This window comes from Oryctolagus cuniculus, chromosome 18, assembly GCF_051225735.1.
Source record: "Oryctolagus cuniculus isolate XC-2025 breed Fujian yellow rabbit chromosome 18, ASM5122573v1, whole genome shotgun sequence".
In the NCBI taxonomy this organism is placed as follows: domain Eukaryota; kingdom Metazoa; phylum Chordata; class Mammalia; order Lagomorpha; family Leporidae; genus Oryctolagus; species Oryctolagus cuniculus.
In genome coordinates this window covers 30,393,519-30,417,074 of record NC_142884.1, presented here as the reverse complement: position 1 = coordinate 30,417,074, position 23,556 = coordinate 30,393,519, and the positions used below count along the sequence as shown (strand labels likewise).

General features: G+C 42.3%; 1 long non-coding RNA gene across 4 annotated transcripts in view; it reads right to left on the bottom strand.

Moving 5' to 3' along the window:
- LOC103352338 (uncharacterized) overlaps positions 1-23,556 on the bottom strand; it is an 88,322-nt gene that overhangs the window by 5,482 nt on the left and 59,284 nt on the right. For all 4 annotated transcript variants that reach the window (XR_016224507.1, XR_016224505.1, XR_016224500.1 and 1 more), the window contains one exon: positions 14,981-15,040. This is a non-coding gene — a long non-coding RNA (uncharacterized LOC103352338). The remainder of the gene's footprint in view (positions 1-14,980; positions 15,041-23,556) is intronic.

Genomic DNA, 23,556 nt, shown 5'->3' with positions numbered 1-23,556 from the left:
GGCAAAAACTTCTTATAAAAGATCCCAGAGGCATAGGCAATCACAGCCAAAATTAATAAATGAGATTACATCAAACTGAGAATTTTCTGCACTGCAAATGAAACACTCAACAAAGTGAAGAGGCAACCAACAAAATGAGAGAAAATATTTACAAATTATGCAACTGATAAAGGCCTAATATCCAGAATATATAATGAGCTCAAGAAACACAACAACAACAAAACAGTTAAGATTGGTAAATACTTGGACAGGCATTTTTCAAAAAAGGAAATTCAAATGACCAACAGACACATGAAAAAATGATCAGGATCACTAGCTGTCAGGAAGTGTAAATCAAAACCATAATGATGTTTCACTTCAGAGCAGTTAGAATGGCTTTCATACAGAAATCAACAAATAGCAAATACTGGTGAGGATGTGGGGGAAAAGGTACCCTAATCCACTGTAGGTGGGAATGTAAACTGGTGGAAGACAGAATGGAGAGACCTCATAAATCTGAATATAGACTTACCATATTACCCAGCCATCCTACTCCTGGGCATTTACCCAAAGAAAATAAAATCAGCATATTAAAGAGTTATCTGTTATTGCATGTTATTGCAGCTCAATTCACAATAGCTAAGACATGGAATCAACCCAGATTCTGCCTAGTGAACACTGGATAAAGAAATGATGGTATTTGTACATCATAGAATGCTACACAGCAGCTAAAAAAGAATGCAATAGTTCATTTGCAACAAAATGTAAGCAACTAGAAAATATCATACTTAGTGAAATAAGCCAGTCCCATAAAGACAAATATCATATGTTCTCCCTGATCAATGGTAACTAATAGAGTAGATAAAACTAATCTATAGAAGTGAAACTGACACTTTGAGAAGTGATGATTTTGAACAGCCCTTGTCATGACAGTTGAGGAACAGTTTTTTCTTTAATACTATTTGTTGAACTCTTTACTTAGTGTAGGGTAAATCTTATGTGTATAAAGTTAACTGAAAATAGATCTTTGTAAAAAAAAAATGAGAATGGGAATAGGAGAGGGAGGAGGATGAAGGGTGGGAGTGAGGGTGGGAGGGAAAGTAGGATAAGAAGAATCACTGTGTTCCTAAATTTGTATATATGAAATGCATGAAGCTTGTATACTTTAAATAAAAGGTTACTAGGTAAAAAAAAAAAGACATGTTCCCCCCCCAAAAAAAATCAATCACCCCAAATCAGACTTCACAAAAGTCAGCACCTGGCCCCATGCACTGAAAATTCATGAGGTCAATCTAATATTTTTGGCTGGGTCTGCACAGAATGTGCCTTTAACAAAATGTGTGTTCAACATTTAAAATGGACGATTTTACATGAACTTGGATCTGAAGCCTGGGGAGCACATGATCTTGTAGGCATCTTGCGCACAGAATTTGTAGGTCCCCACCAGCTCCAGGAAGGACACTGGGCTGGTTTCCAGCACCACGCGGAGCAGGGCTGGGATGGAGGCCTGGGGAGGTAAAGGGGTATAAAGAGGTAATGCTTCTGAGAAGATCATTACATTTTTCTGTCAGGTTGTCCTTCTGACAGATAAGTAAACAAAAATAAACAGCAAAAACAATAGTAAAAAATTATATATGTATATATATATATATGAAAGTATTTTTAAAGGTTCATGGAAAATAGAATGGAAAGCATGAGTTTACTTTGTTGCAAAAACAATTTTGAAATCTATACAGTTTTTTCATAATAGGCATTTTCTATCCATTATGAAGAACATGCTTCACCAAAATAGTCATATTTTAATTCCACTTTTCATAAACTTTTAAAAATACTCCCATACAGATATATTTCTGTCTATCTATCAATTCATATCTGACTTTTCCTTCCACTGTGCTCATTAGTTCCTGTTTGATTATTTTGCCTCTCTCATACATTGCTATTAATTTCTGGCAACAATTTACAAATGCCCTGCTACTCCAGCACCATTGAAATCACAGTTGGGAACCTCGATAATTTCACCAAGGCAGAAGCTATTAAATGCAAACATTGGCAAAAGTTTTTAACGCTGCAGAAAGTCATGAAAAATGCCAAGGTAAGCTCATTGCTACTGCAGATTTAATTTGTCCTCTTCTTAAAAGCTAGAAATCGTCTCTCTGCCCAGCAGGACCTGAACAAGCCTAAATGAGGGCTCTGTGAGGCCACGTCAGGCTGATTCCCCCCACCCCCCAGAACCCAGCCCCGCAGAGAATGGGCAGCCTTGCGGGCATGGGAGATGCAAATCCCCCCTAAGTTTTCTCAGTCCAGTCTAAGTTTAGGACTTAAATGGACAGAACAAAAGTTAACACTACTTGCAGTTTCCACTGTGGCTACCCATGAAAACAGGGCTACCTCGTGTCTTCTGCTTTGTGGTTTCCAGAATCATTTCCTCATTAGAGTGTCATGGAAATCCCAGAGGCAAGAGAAGTACCCCTTGAAATCTGAGTGCCGGGACCTCAGGAGGAGGAGCTCCAGCTGCTCAGCTGTCAGATCTAGGATGAAAATCAAGGTCTCCAGACCTCTAGTCTAACCCCAGTGCCTCTTCCTTCCAGAGCAGGGACACCTTCCAGCATGGCCGGGGCCGAGGCCTCAGCACTCTGCCATCTGCAGGTGCAGTAAAGACAGTGAAAGGCCCTTTCTCTGCCCTGTCTTTGGAGTTTCTTGTGCACACAAACCACTCCCCAGGGACAGAGTCTCAACCACAATCAGATTTAGTGAACTATTCACGGACATGGTGCTAATCACAATCAATTAGGGATTTGGCTAAAAGCGCAACTGAGCAGACTCCACTGTGAAGGGATGAGAGATGTGGGTGAGGTGAACGGACACAACAAGGGATTGTCACCTCCCTGGTAGAGGTGCCAAGGATCGGAAGGCGTTACCATGCAACACCTGAAGGGGACAGGAGAGTGCCACTGGGCCCAGTGAACTCTCTAAGTGTGGTCCGGCCACTCTGAGCTACGTGGTGCAGAAACCTAGAGGAACAGGGAAGAAATGCCCTGCTCGCCCCTTTATCATCCTCCACTCTTCTGACTGATTCCTGTTGGCTGAGCCTGCCCAGAAGCCAGGTGGATTAACAGGGGTCAGCCTTGTGGGGATGCGGAGCAGGGTGGAGAATGAATGCATAGGAGAGTGGGTGCAAGGAGAAAAGCAGCAGCCCGCGTTCCTGTTTCCTCGTCTGTGAACCTGCATGGTAATGTCTACCCACTGGTGCTACTGCCGGAGCAAAAATAAATATGCCCGAGACTGGCAGCACAGAGCAAACGCTGAAAACCGAAAACCCATCCTCCTCATAATCATGTACTCCCCAGAAACACGGCTGCTTTGCCCCCAAATCTAGGCATGTCTGGGAAGGTTATCTCGTTCCCTCAATATCCCCAACACAAATACACCACACACACACCATGCACACATACACAACAAACCACACACATACCATACACACTCCACATACATACCATACACACACCACACACACCCCACATACACATACCACATATACACACACCATACACACACCACACACACCCCACATACACACACACCACACACTAATCACATACCACATACACACACACCACACACACTCCACATACACACACCATACACACACCACACACACACAACAAACACATACCACATACACACACACCATACACACATACACAACACACCACACACACAAACACAAACCACACACATACCACATAAACACACACCATATAAACACCAGACACACACCAGACACACATACACAACACATCACACATAACCCCTACACACAGACACAAACCACACACACACCACATACATACACACCACATACATACATACACAACAAACAACATACAAACCATATACACACACAACAAACACACCACACACACACCAAACACACACACCACATACACACACATTCCATACACATACACAACAAAAAACACAACCATACACATATACACAACACGCATACCCCACACACACAAACACAAACTGCACACACTGTCCCCCACTCACACCACATACATACACACCACACACACACCCCAGACACACATACCACATACACACACCCCATACACACACTACACACCACACACTTACACATATACACTCTACACATATCACACAATATACCACACACAAACAACATACACACATCTCACACCACACACACCACAGACATGTACCACACAGAACACCACAGACTGCACATATAGACACCACACAGACTCCACACAGACACACACACATCACACAGACACCCCACCACAGCACATAGCACAAAGACATAACACACACACCACACATAGACATACATATACCACTTACACAGGACACACACCATATACACACACACCTCACACCACAAACACACACACCATGCACACACTACACATACCACACAAACATACCACCCACATATACACACCACATGCACCACACCCCCCACACATACCGTACTCCCAAGAAGCTCCTCTCTGAACTGTGCTCAGTCCCTTTCAGGGGTAAAGGACTAACCACACCTTCCTGTTGCTTCTCCTGCCAAGCCACTCCAAAGTTAGAAAACCATTCCCACGTGATGGGGACAAACACCTCCCTGCACACAGTCTCCAAGGGTTCTGTGACATGGGGTCACCAGGAGGAGCTCTGTCTCCTCCCTCACAGGGGCCCTGAGGACCTGGGAAAGGGCTCAGGCTAGACCTGTTCCTCACAACAGGAGGAAAAGACTGGAAAAGAACAAACAGAAACAAAATGCACACTAAATGGAAAAGAACTCTCAGATACAGCTACCAAGCTTCTACTGTAACACCTCCCATTCGAAGAAGAAATAGAGAACTGAAGTGGAACACACAGTTTAAAAATCTTCCACACAGCGAACGGCAGGCCCTCAGAGTTCCACTGTTGCCCTAGGGAATTCTGCCTAATTTTCAGGAAAGAAGTGACGACAGTTCTACAGAATTATCTCAGAAGCTAAAATAGAAAGGGATACCTGTAACTAATTTTATAAGACCAGCATTTCCCTGATATTAGAACCAGAAAAGGCTATTTCCACCAAAAACATCACTACTGGTCAATTCTCTCATAGGCATAAAGGCAAACATCATTAACAGAATTTTATGAATTAAATCTAACAAAATGTTTCAAAGCATAATAAACTATAACTGATATTATGCTATTATACATATGGCATACTATACACATACATATGGCATAATAAGTAGACACAGCAGAAAGGAAAAAGACGACTAAATTTAAAGTAGACAAATGAAATAATCCGAACAGAAGTAAAAAGAGAAAAGGAATTGAAGAGAAATAAAATCTAACTAAGGCATATGTACTTCATACCAAAAAAAAAAAAAAAAAAGTCAAATGATATAAAATACTTGTAAGTAGAATTCCAAAAGGAAACAAAAGATTGAACAGGGAAGAAAAGGTAGTTGGAGAAATAATGATCAAATTTTTTAAAATGGGGTGGCCTCTCTCAATCCACAGGTGCAAAAAACTCAACAAAACCCACAAAAGGTAATGGTGAAAATAGTTCCACCTAAGTTCATCATTTTCCAACTCCTGACAACCAAGCATAAAAAATCCACTGGAAATAGTACATTATATATGGGAAAAATGATAAGAATGATGGTTGACTTTTCATCAGAAATAATGGAAATCAAAAGCCATCTTTAAATTCTGAAGGGTAAAAAAATCTTTCAGTCAAGAATCTCATATCCAGAAAAATGTTTCTTTGAAAAACAAACAAATGTTCACATTCAGATGCACAAAACCTGAGACAAACCTCTGCCAACAAACTTAAACTACAAAACATGTGGAGGGAATTTTTTAGGCTTGGAAGGAAATCGTATTAAATGGAAACTTTTGTCTACGCAGAGAGACAGTAAATGAGCACAGATGTGATCTGAGAAGTGGGGGGAAGCTGGCAGAGCTGGGGAACCCTGTGGCTCAGCAGGACAGTGCAACCAGAGGCCTCTTTGTGGTGGCTTTGGTGCTCTATCGAGCCTGTAGACTGCTTTAGAGATGTGTGTTGGGCTCTTCCTAGAGCAGCTCCATGATGCCATGTCTTGAAGAAGCAGTTGGTTTGTGCTATCTGTGTATTTCCTTGGGAAATGAAGCCATGAGCAGAAAAATCTGCTAGCTGGTTTTAGAAAGAAACTTTATTCTCTAACACACACACACACACACACACACACCACTTTTAAAGAAGCATAAATAATTTGCTTTTGAACTTGCTGAGTTAATCAAGGATAGATCACTTTAAGTTATCATCAAAAGATGCCAGTCTTTGAGGTCAACATTCTGGCTGAGCAATTTATGGCATCGATGCTGGCATCCCATATCAGAGCACTGGTTTGCATCTCAGCTCCCTGCTAATGCTCCTGGACAGTCCTTTATTAAAAAGGCCAGCCACTTGGGAGACCCAGATGGAGTTCCAGGTTCCTGGTCTAGTAGTCTAGGCCGTGGCAGCCATTTGGGGAGTGAATAAACAGATGGAAGACCTCTCTCTCTCTCTCTCTCTCTCTCTCTCTCTCTCTCTCTCTGTGTGTGTGTGCGTGTGTATGTGTGTGTGTGTGTGTCTTTGTCATTCAGCCATTCAGATCAATCAATAATGTTTTTTAAATGCCAGTCCTAGTGGTGTAGGGGATAACTTCTTGGATAAGACCTCCCCCCCCCCCACCCAAACACAAGCAACAAAAGCAAAACTAAACAAATGGGACTATATCAAACTTTCACATGGCAAACAAACTATCAATAGAATGAAGAGATATCTAATAGAACGGGAAAAATATTGGCAAAACACCTATCTGGCAAAGGATTAATATCCCAAATATATCAGCAACTTAAAAAAAAAAAAAAAAAAAAAACCTCAACAACAACAAAAACCAATCTGATTGAGAAATTGGCAATGAACTTCAGTAGGCAATTCTCAAAAGATGAAATACAAATGGCCAGCAAATATTGAAAAAATGTTCAACATCACTGACCATCAGGGAAATGCAAATCAAAACCACAATGAGATACCATCTGTCAGAATGGCTAAAATCCAAAACACAGCGAGTAACAAATGCCGACAAGGGTGTAGACAAAGAGGAACACTCATACACTGTTGGTGGAAATGTAAATTAGTGTGACCACTGTGGAAAACAGTGTGGAGATTTCTTTAAAAACTAGAAATAGACTTGCCATGAGATCTAGCAACCCCACGACTCAATATTTACCCAAAAGACTTGAACTCAATGAATCAAAGAGATGCCTGCACCACCATGTTTATAGCAGCACTGTTCATAATAGCCAAAATTTGAATCAACCAAGGTGTCCATCATGAGATGTATGGATAAAGAAACTGTGGTACATACACACAAAGGAATATTATTCAGCTATAAAAAAGAATGGAATGATACCATTTGCAACAAAATGGATGCAACTGGAGGAGTGAAATAAGCAGACCCAGAAAGACAAATGCTGTATGTTCTCCCTTTTATGAGAGCTAAAATTTTAAAAAGAAAGAAAGAAAGAGAGAGAGAGTAAGAAAGAGAGAGAGAAAGAAAGAAGAAAGAGAGAGAGAGAGAGAGAGAGAGAAAAAGAAAAAGAAAGAAAGAAAGAAAGAAAGAAAGAAAGAAAGAAAGAAAGAAAGAAAGAAAGAAAGAAAGAAAGAAAGAAAGAAAGAAAGATCTCTGTGTATCAGTATTGGTGTAAATATAGCTTTATAAAACTTTATTTTATACCTTTATCAAACCAGTAATTAAGAATGTTATACTAGGCCAGCGCCGTGGCTCAATAGGCTAATCCTCTGCCTGCGGCGCCAACACACCGGGTTCTAGTCCCGGTTGCCCCTCTTCCAGGCCAGCTCTCTGCTGTGGCCCAGGAGTGCAGTGGAGGATGGCCCAAGTGCTTGGGCCCTGCACCCCATGGGAGACCAGGAGAAGCACCTGGCTCCTGCCTTCGAATCAGCGCGGTGCACCGGCTGCGGCGGCCATTGGAGGGTGAACCAACGGCAAAGGAAGACCTTTCTCCCTGTCTCTCTGTCTCACTATCCTCTCTGCCTGTCAAAAAAAGAAATGTTATACTACTATAATTTTAATGATCTGTGATTACTTTAAAATTTATTGTATATGGACGAAATGGTCATTTTTCCATTTAATTATTATTTATAGCCATTATCTATATTCCCACTAAATCAGGATCTTTTTGCTTTTTATTTGTTACACTTCTTATTCAGAGAAGTATTAAGTCTTTTTTACTATAATGTAATTTTAAAATGTTAGCTCAGGCCAGCATCTATGGCATAGTAGGTTAAGCGTCCATCTGCAGGGCCGATATCCCATATGGGCTCCAGTTCATGTCCCAGTTGCTCCCATTCTGATACAGCTCTCTCCCATGGCCTGGGAAAGCAGTAGAAGATGGCCCAAGTACTTGGGCCCCTGCATCCATGTGGGAGACCCAGAATAAGCTCCTGTCTCTGGATTGGTCCAGCTCCAGCCGTTGCAGCCATCTGGGGAGTGAACCAGTAGATGGAAGACCTCTCTCTCTCTCTGTGTCTCTCCCTCTCCCTCTCTCTCTCTCTGTAACTCTGCTTCTCAGGAGGATAGAGGGGTGAGGGGAGAAGAAGGGAGGAAAGAAAGGGTTATTATATAGTCTTAGAATTGTAGCTACAAATCACATTGAATCTGTTAAAAACCAATTACACTGTTTTTAAATGCCAGTCTTTATAAGGAATCATTGTGAATAAGTATAGAGGCAATCAATGGAAGCTCAAGCCCAAATTTATGCCTTCACGTGAAAAAGAAATTTAAAAAATAGAAAACCAAACCCATAAATATGGATGACTTGATTGCCATTATTGCTAATATTGAAGAAGTGTCACTTGAGCCTAAATCCTAATCTATCAAATCATCCATGGTTTTTCCAAATAGGTCACGTAATTGAGTCTTTCCTACATGGTCCTGCTCTAAAGGCTGAGACATTTCCTCCTCTCTCCTCCTATTCTTGCATTTGCTCCCAGACTTTGTCCCCCAGCTCTTCCTATACTTTAGCATTTATTTGGCTGCAGACCCACAGGGCACAGGGCTCTTCTTCTAGAAAATGTGCACAGTGGCTCACACCCACCACAAGAATGCCCTTTGCCAAGGCTTTTTCTGGTCTGCCACAGTCTTTAGAGATGACAAGAACAGCATCTTCCAAGGGTTTTTAACCTTTTTACTCATTTTTCCCTAAGGGCTGAATTTCATCCCACCACCCAGCCATAATTTTTTTTAAAATACTGTTATATTTAGTGTTGAATTTTAATGTTCAAATCATCATACTTCCTTTCTCATTCTTCTAGAAACATGGAAATTTCTTATGCTTTTCAAAATGATATTTTGGATTATTTCTCATTTTAATTCAACAAGCTACTATTACTTAAATGATTACACTTCTGTCCAGGTAGAAGTTTTATATAATTATAATTCTTAGCATAAGTCTTTATAAGTTAAGCTGGTTAAAATAATGTTTACAAAAGACACCTCTTACTTCTGGTATCTGACCCAACGTGTAAAGAGGTTGGAAGTTGTCACTCTATTCTAACAAGTAAAAAGCTGAACAAACAGAAAAATCAATCTTCTTAGATCCATCAGAAAAGTGAGGTCACAGGGCAAACCACTGCTCCCAAAATTGGAGAAACAGACAAGTGGATTCAGAGAACCACAACTTACTGGAGCAGAAATCTATGAGAAAAACCTCCAAGGGAACCAGTGCCAGGTCAGGAAACCTAAAATGTCATTGACAAATTGTTAGAGTATCAGTGCATCCAAGTTGAAAATCCAAAGAGACCCAGTCACAGGGGAGCCCCCACACTTCTTGGAATTTCACCTCAACCATGCTTTCAAGGATTACCAGAGAAAGGGGGAGAGGAAGGATCACCCTCAAGAGGAACTGTTTCACTAGAGCCGGAACAGGTGGAGTTCTTCAAAACCAATCTGGGAAAAGGGAAATACCCAACCTCAGCCTTCTTGAGCTTTTCTCAGGATTGAAAGAAAATATCCAGCTCCAGCCTTTCTCGTGGGAGGAAGGGAGTGCCCAGGTGCAGTCCACTCTAGCCATCCTCCACCTAAGGGATGGGAGGATACGGAGGAGCACCTGCCAAGTTCACAGTCCAGCAGCTCAGGTTCCCTAAAGGACTGAGACCACAGGACCATAGGGTGCCTCCCCTCCACCTGCCATACCTCACCACCATGTGACTAAGGGGCCATCTCCCTCAATGCCTCCTGTCTGGCTCTCAAGACAAGATTATATGCTAGACCTAAAGGCAAAAGGAAAGTTGGAAAGACAGAGCAACAATCAGAATGAGCCTCAGAGAAGGCAAGATGGGAAGTTTAGTATATTGACACACTGAAGAGTTAGAGAGTAAATTATGGCCCGCACCATGGCTCACTAGGCTTATCCTCCACCTTGCGGCGCCAGCATACCAGGTTCTAGTCCCGGTCAGGGCACCGGATTCTGTCCCGGTTGCCCTTCTTCCAGGCCAGCTCTCTGCTGTGGCCAGGGAGTACAGTGGAGGATGGCCCAAGTGCTTGGGCCCTGTACCCCATGGGAGACCAGGAGAAGCACCTGGCTCCTGCTATCGGATCAGCATGGTGCGCTGGCCGTGCCGGCCATTGGAGGGTGAACCAACAGCAAAGGAAGACCTTTCTCTCTGTCTCTCTCTCTCTCTCTCACTGTCCACTCTGTCTGTCAAAAAAAAAAAAAAAGTAAATTACACACCATGCAGGGATAGATGGGCAATGTAAGCAAAGATGTGAAACCAAAATAAAGAACTTTTAGGGGCTGACACTGTGGCATAGAGGGTAAAGCTGCTGATGGCATGGCCAGCATCCCATATGGGCACCAGTTCAAGTCCCAGCTGCTCCACTTCCAATCCAGCTCTCTGCTATGGCCTGGGAAAGCAGAAGAAAATGGCCCAAGTGCTTGGGCCCTGCACCCACATGAGAGACCCAGAAGCAGCTTGCTCTCTCTCTCTCGCTCTCGCTCTCTCTCTCTTTCTGCCTCTGCCTCTCTGTAACTCTGTCTTTCAAATAAATAAAAAAATCTTAAAAAGAAAACTAAATAAAAGACACAGAAAAAGATAAGCTAAAAAAGAATTTTTAAATGCTATAGATCATTTATACCATAATAGAAATGAAAAATGTCTTTGCTGAGTTTATTAGCAGACCAAACACAGCTGAGGAAAGAATGTCTGAGCTTGAGGATATGTCAACATAAACTTCCAAATAGAAAAGCAATGACACAGAGGCAAACCAAGTGGAATAGAACATCCCAGAGCTGTGGGGCGACTGAGAGCAGGGCGACAGGTGTGCCACAAGAAAGAGTGAAAGGAACAGAAGAAATACCTGGAACAGTAATCACTTTGAATTTAGGCAAATTCCTGTTCAGAAAATACCCAGCAAGACAAATGATCTCTTCCTTCAAAAAACTACAGATAAGCACGTATTCAAACTGCAGAAAATCCAAGTTAAAGAGAAAATATCAGAAGAGGAGAATGACCTCCAATGTCTCCTTAGAAACTGACCAAGAAAAGGATGGAGCAAAGCATTTAAAGTGTTGAGAGAAGAAACCACCAATCTAGAACTCCAAGCTAGGTGAGATTATCTACCAAATGTGCAGGGAAATAAATGCTCTCTTGTACAAGCAAGCATTAGGCAATTTTTTTTTTCAAGTAGAAGTTCTTCAGAGAGAAGGAAAATTACAAGGATCAAGAATTTTTATCTCCATAAAGAAAGACCATTGTAAATGAATGGGTGAAGGTTAAATGAAAACTTATTTTTCTTATGCATCTTGATGAAACAGTAATTTTTTCCAAAATAATAATAGCAACAAAGTGCTCCTACATGTGTATATAAGTATATGGACTCATACCTACACAAATGCTTTTGTATAAGTAAAATGAAGAACAGTAATGATAAAAGGGACAGAGGAAGGAACTGAGAATATTTCCTATTATAATGTACTTGTACTATCTGAAGTGGTACAATGTTTTGGATTAGCTGTAAATGCTTACAGAAAACTCAAGGAAAACCATTAAAAGGAGTAAGGAAAAAAAAGAGTGCACTGATATAATAAGAAAGAACAAATCATATAAAATGCTTAATTAAAACCACAAAAGTTAGGAAAACATTTGAAGACAAAAACAGGGGAAAAACAGGGACAAGTAGATAACAGCAACAAATCGCATAGATATTAATCCAGCTTAGATATAAAGACATAGATAGAATGGATCAAAAAATAAAACTCAATTGTATTATGTCCACAAGAAGCCAATTTTAGGGCTGGTGCTGTGGTATAGCAGGTAAAGTTGCCACCTGCGGTGCCAGCATCCCATATGGGCACCAGTTCGAGACCTGGCTGCTCCACTTCCAATACAACTCTCTTCTATGGCCTGGGAAAGCAGTGGAAGATGGCCCAAGGCCTTGGGCCCCTGCATCAATGTGGGAGACCGGGAAGAAGCTCCTGGCTCCTGGCTTTGGATCGGCACAGCTCTGACTGTTGTGGCCAATTGGGGAGTGAACCTCCTCTCTCTGTGTAACTCTGACTTTCAATAAATAAATAAATCTTTTTTTAAAAAAAGATATACCATGCTAACATTCATAAAAAAATGGGAATAACTAGACTAATTTCAGACATAGTAGAAAAGAGCAGTACTAAGTAAAAAAAATTAACAGGAAGAGTCATTACATAATGATACAGAGGTCAATTATCCACAAATAATAATCCTTAACATGTGTGTGCCTTCTCACAGTGTCAAAATACATGAGGCAAAATCTGAGCAAATTAGAAGGATGAATTCACTATTGTGGCTGGAGACTTTAACACCCCTCTGTCAGCAGTAGACAGATTCAGCAGGCAGAAAATCAGTATGGACATAGTTGAACTCAACAGTACCATCCATCAGCTGATGTAATGGACATCTATAGACTTCTTCATCCAGCAACAACAGAAAGTACATTCTTCTCAAGCTCACATGGGACATTCACCAAGAGAGATCACATTCTAGGTCATAAAACATACCTTAACAAATTTAAGAGAATATAAATCATACAATGTCTGCTCTCAGGCTACAATGGAATTAAGCTAGAAATCAATAGTATAAAGAAACCTGGAAAATCTGAAAATCTTTAGAGATGAAACAACACACTCTGTAGCCCGTGGGTCAAAAAAAGAAATCTCAGGAGCAATTAAAGTATTTTGGACTAAATAAAAATGAAAATGCAGCTCATCAAAATTTGTTAGATATGGAAAAATCAAAGTTTAGAGGAAATTTATAGCATTGAATGCATACATTAAAAAGAAGATTTACAATCAGTGTCTAAGCTTCTGTCTTAAAAAACTAGAGAAACAAAGCAAATTAAATCCAAAGTAGAAGAAAGGGAGGGAGGGATCAGAAATCAATTAAAATGAAAGCAGGAAAAATGTAGTGAAGGTCAATCAAAGCAAAGGCTAATTCTTTGAAAAGATCAATAAAATAAAGGATAAAAGAAAACAAAACAAATGAGACAGGGGATGTCACTATGGGTCTCACAGAAATGAAAAGCATAATAAATATTATGTGTAACTCAATGCCCACAAATTTGATAACCTAGATGAGATGGACCAATTCCTTGAAACACATAATCTGTCAAAACTCACACAAGAATAAACAATTTGAAAAGGCCTATGTCTATTAAACAAATTGAATTCATGATTAATAATCTTTCAAAACAGAAAGTACCAAATCCAAATGAGTTTGCTGGTGAATTCCACCAAACATTTAAGGAAGAGAATATTTATAGGAATAAAGGGAATATTTCCTAACTCGTTCTTCTATGAGGCCAGAATTACTGTAATACCAAGTCAGACAAAGACTTCACAAAAAAGAAAATTAAAGACCAATAACTTTGATAAATAATTCTCAACAAAATATTAGCAAATTACTCTAATAATGTATAACATTACATATGGTGATCAAGTGGGACTTATCCCAGGTATACAAAACTGCGTTAACATTCAAAACTCAAATAATGTAATTCATCCAATAGACTAAAGAAAATGAATCATATGATCATATCAATACACACAGAAAAAGCATTTGAAAAAATCCAACACTCATTCCAAATAAGTTTTCGGCAAACCGAAGAGAACTTCCTCAATTATGTAAAGAACACGTACAAAATAATCTACATCTAATGAGCTAATGCTATACTCAATGCTGAGAAACCAAAAGCTTTTCTGTTAGTATCAGAAAAAATGAAATATGTTCCTTCTCACCACTCCTTTCTAACATCATAATGGAGTCCTAACTATATAAGAGAAGAAAAGGAAACAGAAGGCAGACAGATTGGGAAGGAAGGCATAAACTGTCTTTGCTTGCGGATGACATGATAGTCTATGAAAAAAAATTTGAAAGAATTGGGGGCAGCACCATAGCACAGTGGTTAAGTGGCTGTCTGCAGTGCTGGCGTTCCACATGGGCGCTGGTGGAGTCTTGGCTGCTCCACTTCCAATCCAGCTCCCTGCTAACACGCCTGGGAAAACAGCAGAGAATGGCCCAAGTGTTTTGGCCCCTGCATTCACATGGAAGACCTCTATGAAGCTCCTGGCTGTGGCCTGGCCCAGCCCTGGTTTTTGTGGTAATTTGGGGAGTAAACCAGCAGATGGAAGAAATCTCTCTCTCTTTCTCTCTCTCCGCTCTCTCTCTCTGTAACTTTGTCTTGTAAATAAAGAGTAGATCTTAAATATTCTCACAACAAAATATGTGAAGTGATAGATATATATTAATTAACTTGAATTAACTTGATTTAACCATTGAACAATGTACATATATCAAAATATCACACTACGCATGGTAAATATATGCAATTTTCTGTCAACCAAATTTAAAAAAAAAATACAAGAAATCAAACAAACTTTCAGGTCATGAAAAGACAAAGAGGAAACTTACATGCACCTGGCAAAGTGAAAGAAAAGGTGATATGCTGTATGACTCCAAGTATATGCCAATCTGGAGAAGGAAAAAAAAATTCAAAAACAGTAAAAGAATCATTAATTGTCAAAGATTAGAGGGAAGGAATGAACAGGCAGAGTACAGAGGATTTTCAGGGCTGTGAAACTCTGTATGTTGCTATAATGGTGGATGCATGCCATTAACGCTATCAAACTTTAAACCCTAATGCAAGCTATGAACCTTGGGTAATAAAGATGTGTCAATGTAGGTTCCACAATTATAACAAATGAGCCACTCAGGTGGAGGGATGGATAATAGGGAGCAGTACATATTTGGAGCCTGAGGGTTTGTGAGAAAACGGCTCAATTTTGCTATGAACTTAAAACTGTTTGAAAAACAAAAATCTATTAAAAAAATCTATGTTCTGAGGTCACTATAAATCTACAATGACCAAAATAAAGATGTCAGAGTGTGTGTGGAGCAAGCAGACCCTCTTACACTTGTATTGCTGGGATGTGTATAAACAATACAACTTCTTAGGAAGCTGTTCAGTGGTTTCTTAAAATGTTAAACATACACCTACCCCATGAATTAGCAAATCTACTCTCATACGTTTATCCAAAAGAAACAAAATATGTGCTCACAAAATGTTCATAACAGCTTTATCCATAATAACTCAAAATTTGAAAATTTCCAGTATCCATCAATCAGCAAATAAACCGAAAAATCACCACAATAGTATTCATCTCAGCCACTACAGGGAATGACCTACATATACACACAACGTGGGACTCAAATATGTGTGAAAAGAAGCCAGACACTCAGAAAATTATACACTATGTGATTCTATCTATGTGCGGTTACAGTATACACAAAATGGTGGAGGTAGAGAGTGGGGAGATGCATAGGAAACACTCTTGGCTGTACATAAATATTCTGCCAGGATGTGCATGTGACCTGCCTATAAATTAGACCTCCATATTAAAAGGGCACATTACTCTTTGCCATGCAGAGTGGCTCCTGAGACCAGTCACTTGACCTCACTGGGCACAAGGAATAGGAAAGGGAAGGAAGGGGCATTTAGTTTCTGGTTAAGCTGCAGTTAAGGGACTGAGTTGTGGTCAGTGGGAGGCCATCCCTTACAATGGAATCCCATATGTGGAGTGCTGGTTCAAGTCCCAGTGGCTCTTCTTCCGATCTAGCTTCCTGCTAATGCACTTGGGAATGCAGGGGATGATGGCCCATGTGCTTGAGTCCCTGCCACCCGTACGGAAGACCAGGATGGAGTGGTCTCTGGCTTCAACCTGGCCCAGCCCCAACTCTTGTAGGCATGTTGGGAGTGGGCCAGTGTATAATTTCTCTCCCTCTCTCTCTCTCTGTCTCTCTCTCTCTGTCACTCTCATTTCAAATCAATAAAGAAATCTAGAAATATAGAAATCTAGAAAGAAAAGAAAAGAAAAGATGCCAGTTAAGACACCCATGTCTCATATCAGAGTACCTGGGTTTGATACCTGGCTCCAGATTCTGACTCTAATTTCCTGGTAATGCAAACCCTGGGAGGCAATGTTGATGGCTCATCCTGGCCATCCATGTGAGAGACTTGGACTGAGTTCCTATCTCCTGGTTTGGGCTTGGCCCAGACACACGCAGCTGTTGTAGGTATTGGGATTGGTATAGGATTTCTCTATATTGGTATAGGATTTCTCTGTATCTCTGTTTCTCTCTGTCTCTCTTTCACACACACACACACACACACACACACACACACACACATATCTCCTTATGTATGTGTATCTCCCTTCCAATAAATTTTTTTCAAATGGAAGTTCAAAGTTTGGATGTTAGACAAAGACAGGCTATAGAGTAACGTTCTTAAGAATACTGAGCTCCTGGCACAGCTCAAAACCAAGAGCAAAGGGAAGGTACCTGTATTCTGTCCAAATATCCACATCTTCTCCTGCTGTAACTCATGCTGCCCAGGACTCACCAGGGCTACAGCAAGGCTGAGGAGCAAAGCCTGGGTGTTGCTGGGAGACAGCTGCACGAAGGCATGTCAAAGGTAAAGTTTTTCCACAATATTTTGCCACTGTAGACAGTGAGGCATGATTTTCCCATCTCACTCTGAGGCCCTGAGTTCTTCACGATGATTGAAAGTTCTGCTTTCAAAATCAATGGGAAAAGTGTCATCTTTGATGACATAAGACAATGATGCAAAGGAATATTGGATCATCCATCTTCACACTGCTGGGGAAGCTGTGCATGCCACAGAAACAGCGTGAGGCTGTAGCGATGGCCACTCACCTCCTAAAACTCAGTGGTGTGCCACTCACCAGCCTGTTGCACACACGAGCCAGAGGTTGCAAGTGAAGAGGTTTTGCTGATATGAACTGTTTGATTCATTGAATTGCCAACACTTACCACCAAGGGTTTCACATAAAATTTTAGATTTCCACCTTCTCTTGAAAAATCAGAGCAACAATAAAACATGGAATTATTATAAATGTGGATAACTCTGTACCTGAGCACTTCATGGCAAAACCTGCTGGTGCTAATGGGGGCCAGTCCCCCCGAACGGCACTGTGCTACCTGCACTTGCCCAAGGCCCCCACTTGGCCCATTTTTTCCTTTTATGAGCTGTTGAACCCACCGTTTAAGGTGTCCTTTAAATTGTAGCCATTTGACCTTCTTCACTTCCAAGAGCCCCTGAGAAAATTTCCCATTGGCAATAAAGCAACATTTCATATAAATTACAAAAATTAAAGTGCAGAGCGAATGACTGCCTGAGCTGCTGTGTGAGTGTTCCTGGGTGCATCCAGGAACGGATTGTGACCTTGAGAAATCTGCTGCTCTTCTCTGGGTCTCAATTTTCTGAACTATAAGATAAGGAAATGAGCTTAGCCATCTTTATCAGCTCACTCCTCTATGATAATTTATCTAACCCTAACTGCTCTGGCAGTCAGCCCCCTTGCAGCTGGAGGCTGTTGTATAACATCTGATCTGCTTTTCATCTAATCCATTCAGAAAGGCACATATTTATAAAAACCTTCCCTTATGGCCAACCTGGCATGTAAAAGACCACTCAGCAAGGCCTGCACTAACAATGCTAAGCCCCTGACATGGCTGAAAACGAAGAGCAAAGAGAGAGTAGCCTGGGCTCTGCCTGTGTATCTGCTCCTCCTCCTGCCATGCTGGTCTTTCCCATGCCCCACCACAGTGGCAGCAGAGACCCCAAATGTCCCGGGAAGATTCAACATCAAAATCCTAGTGAACCCAGGCATGAAATTTCCCAAGGTTGTTTATTCACATTCAGGTTACAAGCCAAGCACAGGAAAAGGTTAGACACACAAGCAAAACCTTTCAGCAAAGGCATCAGGGAAACATCTGTAGATGAGCCAAGAGGCAGTCTCAGAAAGTTGAACCTTCCCTCAAATACCGTAACATAGACTTGGTTCACCAAGCAATCTGCGTGGTTCATGATTGTGCCATTTCCTGCTAAATGTAAGCATATGTATGTGTGCATACATATTAACATTTATTTATTTGAAAAGTAGAGTTATATATAGAGAGGGACATACATACACACACACACACACACACACACACACGAGGTGGGGGGAGAGACAGAGATATTCTCCATCAGCTGCTTCATTTCTCAAATGGCCACAACAGCCAGTGCTGGGACGGATCAAAGGCAGGAGCCTGGAACTCCATTTGGATCTCCCACATGGGTGGCAGGGCCCACGTACTTGGGGTCATCTTCTGCTGTCATCCCAGGCACATTTCAGGGAGCTGGACTTGAACCCAGGACTTGAACCAATGCTCATACGGAATGCCAGCTTAATCTGTCACACCATAGTTCCAGCCCCATACACTTATATTTTAATTTCAGGTCAAATATGTATGACTTTAAATCTATGACCTCATGGAAGGAAAATATCATATACATAACAAATAACTAACAACACATTTAATTAACAGGCCTCGTGTGCTAAGCACTTTACAAACGCATGTGCTCATCTTTATATAAAGCCCCACTTTGACATTAAGGAAACTGAGGCTCAGAAAAATGAAGCACTCTGTCCAAGACCACATGGCAAGGGTGGGTAAGAACCTGATGGGGCTATGCAGACTCTGAAGTCTGTGCCTGGTGATGTTACCTCATCCTTCCCCTCTCACAGTACACAAGAGTTAGAGGTTCTTTGAAAAGCTCCTTTAAATCAACAGATAACCTTTCTGTCCACATTGGGAGGACAGCAGCATTCACCGCTCCCTTTATTTGACTCGAGGCACCCAGACGCATCCGTGTCCTTGATAAGAGTCGGATACAATTAGGGACAAAGCTAAGAAGCTGTGTCTTCAGAGCACTGTGTGATCTCTCTGTACATGCCTTCAGGGCTAATGTGTCATGGTTTCCATGAACTCCCTGGACACTTAAGGACTTACATGCACAGAACACTTTTTTCTCTCTTCTGGAGAACCGTTGATAAAATAATAATGATAATAGAGACAAATGTTGAATACCTACTGTGCCGGAAGCACTATGCCAAATATATCCCCTGTGTGAGTTCTCTCAGCTGCAGTACCGGGTTGGAACCTGCTTCTAACGGCTTGGGTTGCAGAACTATGGGGAGTTCCGATATGCACACAGGATCCAGAGGTCTAACTCAAGTCTGCTCTGACCAGACAGGCAAACTTGGGTGAGACTGTTCCCTCACCGCCTAGAAGAAAAGCAAGGACACACTACCAGGTATTTGCTTCCTCAGCTCTCCTCACTGCCTGGAAGCCCTCCAATCTCACCTCTTCCTGCCAGTAAAACTCCTCAGTCTCCAGGAACCAGTGTTCCCTCTACGCATCTGATGCTCCTTAGGTGTGTGCCCAGACCAGTCTCAAGCACAGGCTGTTTGGGGTCTGTAGGTTTGATCACCAGTGGAGGCTGGAACTCTGTGTGAGGACTCACGATTGCAGCTCCGCATAGGGCTCACTAAGGCAGCCATCCTCAGCCTCTCTCCCGCAGTAGCCTCCAGCCTGTGGTTTCTCCTGGCTCTCATCCAACTCATCCAACTATTCTCTCCCTCCAGAGCTTCAGTGGTTCTCTGCTCTGTCCCTGTCTCCCCAAGGAGATCCAAGTCTGAGGATGCCACAGACTCTAGCCTGTATGGTCACTTCAGCTCCATGGCTCAGGACCTGGCTGTGGGAAAGGCTCTTTGATCAGACTTCCTGTCCTGCACCCTTTCCAGAGAGCCTGGTCCTAGCAATGCTGAGGTCTACCATGTGAGTCTTCTGCTCAGGAGTGGTCGGTGGCTCCTCAGTGGTGACAGCAAAGTCCAATCTGCCAAGAAAGGCATCTGAGGACCCTGGGCAGGGCCTGAGCTCTGCTGCCTTTGCAGCTCACCTCCTGTTGGCCTCCTACACCGAGCACTGATTCTCGCCATGCCCATGCTGCCCTCTCCCAGCTTTTGCTCATACAGAGCCTCTCCTTCCCATTGGCTTCTCCAGATCGGAGCTCCCTTGAAGCAACCCAGCCCCTCTCCACCCATACTGGTCTTTGCAGCCGGGAAGCCCCGGCCAGAGCAAGAACTTCAACATCTCTGTGGACCACCAGCGGCATCTACTTTCCTGAGAGGCCAGGCCAGCCTCTGCCTGCCCTGGCTGGGGTTTCTAACAAGGGAGAAGACAGTTCTGCAGGGAGGAGAGAAAGACAGGCAGTGAGGGGCACGTGAGTTCAGTAATCCAGCCAGAGTCCAGAGCATAGACACAGAGGCAGGGAGAGAGCGGGTCAACATTCCCCTAAGATTCCATTAGGGCCATGGGAGAATTTGTTACTGTTTGTGGGACAGGTAAGTGAATCAAATTTTACTTAAATCATTTTTCCCAGAATTGAACATGGATTTCACATTCAGTTCTGCAATGTAAGTTTCCACCTAATATCTCCTAGAAAGGTTTTCACATCAGTCCATATTGACCCTCAATAGTTATTTTCATTCATTGCCAGAAAGAGAGCTGTGCAGAAGTGTCAGAGGAGCTCTTCCTCATGTTCTTTTTTCCTACGGGTTCATGTTAGACACACACACACACACACACACACACACACATGCACACATGGCCTAGCTCATAGCCAGAACTCAGCCAGAGCTTGTGGAAGGGGGCCATCATTCATGGTCCTGAAGCATCAGAGTCTATGTATCCCATTTATCTGGAGTAAGTTGTCAGTAACAGCCAATCCTGGCCCTTGCCTAGAGAAATAGGTGTGAAAAGTCCATGGGAAAGTAACATGAAGCCCTTGCTCTGCCAAGGCACTCAAGCCAATGCTTCTGCTTTTACAAATGTCTTAGTCCACTTTCTGCTGAATACCTAGACTGGGTTCTTTGGGAAAAATTCTTACAATCTTGAGGCTGGGAAGTCCAAGGTCAAAGGACTGTCCCTGGTGAGCACCTGCTGCTGGTGGAGATGCTCTGTAGAATCCCAAGGCAGCCCAGCAGCCACACAGTGAGGGGACTGAAGAGAGATGGCCAAACTGGCTTTCATAACAGATCCACTCTCATGACAACTAATCCATTCCCTTGATACTCTATTAATCCAGTAATCCATGAATGGATTAGTCCACTCAACAGGGCAGAGTTTCATGACCGGCACTGTGGCATCATGGTTAACTTCTGCCTGCGGTGCCAGTATCCCCAACGGTGACTATTCTAGTCCCAGCTGCTCTACTTCTGATGCAGCTCCCTGCTAATGGCTCAGGAAAACAGTGAAGGGTGGCCCAAGTGCTTGGGCCCCTGCACCCATGTGGGAGACCCAGAAGAAGCTCCTAGCTCCCGGCTTTGGATTAGCTCAGGTCTGGCCATTGTGGCAATTTGGAGAGTGAACTAGTGGATGGAAGACCTTTCTCTCTGTCTTCCCCTTTCTTGGTCTGTAACTCTGCCTCTCAAATAAATAAATAAATCTTAAAAAAAAAAAAAAAGGAAAGAGTTTCAACACCCCAATCACCTCTCAAAAGTTCCACTTCCAAATATCATTAGCATGTGGTTTTGGGGATTAAGTTTCCAACACATGAATTCTAGGTACGTTCAAACCATAATACAGCACAAAACCATGCTAACCCCATTGCCATACCCTGGAACCGCCTCTTGCCACATAAATGCTGAAATATCAATGGTCAGAACCATCGAGGAGGTAAAGTCACAGCCACAGGCATGCACATCATGTACTTTTTTCTTTTTTAAAGGTCTATTTACTTACTTGAAAGGCAGAGTGGCATCAACACAAAGAGAGATCTTCCATCCAATGGTTCACTCCCCAGATGGCCACAACAGCAGGGCTGAGCCAGCCTGAAGCCAGGAGGCAGGAGCTCCATTCAGGTTTCTCACGTGGTGGCAGGAACTCAAGTACCTGAGCCGTCAATCTGCTGCTTCACAGCTGCCTTAGCAGGGAGCTGGATCAGAAGTGGGTTAGGCAGGACTGGAACCAGCGCACCAGTGTGGAAGAGGGGGCGTTAATGAGGGTGCTGATTTCAGCCTAGCTCCTGGCTCACGGTGAAAGTTGCTCTCCTCTCCATGCAGTGGCTGTGTTTAGGGGCCCACAGATGATTGTCTCAAAAAGAAAAAATAAACCTTTATTCAATTTTTCCATGAGACTCTCTTTGTCCTTTAACTGTTCCTGTTCAGTGCCTTTCTGTTATCCTTGTTGATTTTCTCCATCACTGTATGTAGTACAATGCACCCAGATCCTCATCTATCAGTGGGTTTGTGGGAATTTGGGCAGTTCTCCCGCATAACTTCCATTAACTTCCTGAGACTTTTCTCCAATATCTCTAATTTACTTTAAACTGTTCGCATTTTGTAGTCAGAGCTTTACAACAGCCAACAAAGAGCAGGGCCCTGATTGAAGACAAATGGATCAGACAATCAAGGGTGGAGAGAGACCAGTGTTTAAACAAGGAGAAAGGGAACGGATATCTTCATGTTGTAAAGGCCAAATCATCAGACATCAACGACTGGTCCACCTCCTGTTAGAACACGGAGAGTTTTCTGTGAGTTATTTTTCAAGTTCCGACTTTATATTTGTCCCTGGAGTTGATGAAGCTGGTCATATTAGTGACATTTTTTAAGTACTTATGTAAAACTTTACACATTTTTAAAGTTCAAAACTTGTCATGGTCTTCATGAGTTACTTGTCTGCATTCAGGAGTGTGAAGTTGGTCCGAGGGGGCTTGGTAAGAAGCTGGCTGTTGCTGCGACCCAGCCCCAGTCTGTAGATTAACTCCGCTCATGTCAAAGCCTCCTTCTTACTTCCAGGCTGGAAGTGACAGGCCCGACAAGGGTCCCAGGAGGGCCCTGGCTGAGAAACTTGCTGTCTCGTTTGTTTCCCTAACATATACCCCATAGAAGGCATGTAGCATAAGGGCTGTGCCTGCATTTCATGCCTCCTGTCTGTTCTTTAGTTAGTAATTAAGTATGCACAGCTACAGATGTGTTGCGGGAAGATATCATCCGAGCCTTGACAAAGAAGCAAAATTATTCATACAATTTATCATCGCAACCATCTTGAATGCTAACGAGAATGCTCCTTGATTAGAA